The 293-nt window shown below is 81.2% G+C and overlaps 1 protein-coding gene across 1 annotated transcript in view; it reads right to left on the bottom strand.

The window, feature by feature from the left end:
- Nucleotides 1–293, bottom strand: part of LRRC27 (leucine rich repeat containing 27) — a 38,554-nt gene that overhangs the window by 37,743 nt on the left and 518 nt on the right. The window lies entirely within an intron of this gene.

The raw sequence follows: 293 nt of genomic DNA, 5'->3' as shown, positions 1-293 counted from the left end.
CCCCACCTCCCCTGCGGCGCCCCCACCTCCCCTGCAGCGTCCCCCCACCCCGGCACCCCCGCCTCACCTGCGGCGCCCCCCACCTCCCCTGCAGCCCCCCTGCCCTCCCACTACCGCGCCCCCACCGGGGCACCCCCGCCTCACCTGCGGCGCCCCCCACCTCCCCTGCAGCCCCCCTGCCCTCCCACTACCGCGCCCCCACCTCCCCTGCAGCCCCCCTGCCCTCCCACTACCGCGCCCCCACCTCCCCTGCAGCGTCCCCCCACCCCGGCACCCCCGCCTCACCTGCGGCG

The sequence above is a fragment of the Neomonachus schauinslandi genome, chromosome 6 (assembly GCF_002201575.2).
Source record: "Neomonachus schauinslandi chromosome 6, ASM220157v2, whole genome shotgun sequence".
NCBI lineage: Eukaryota > Metazoa > Chordata > Mammalia > Carnivora > Phocidae > Neomonachus > Neomonachus schauinslandi.
The sequence above is the reverse complement of the archived record's forward strand: the minus strand, read 5'-3'. Positions and strand labels throughout refer to the sequence as shown.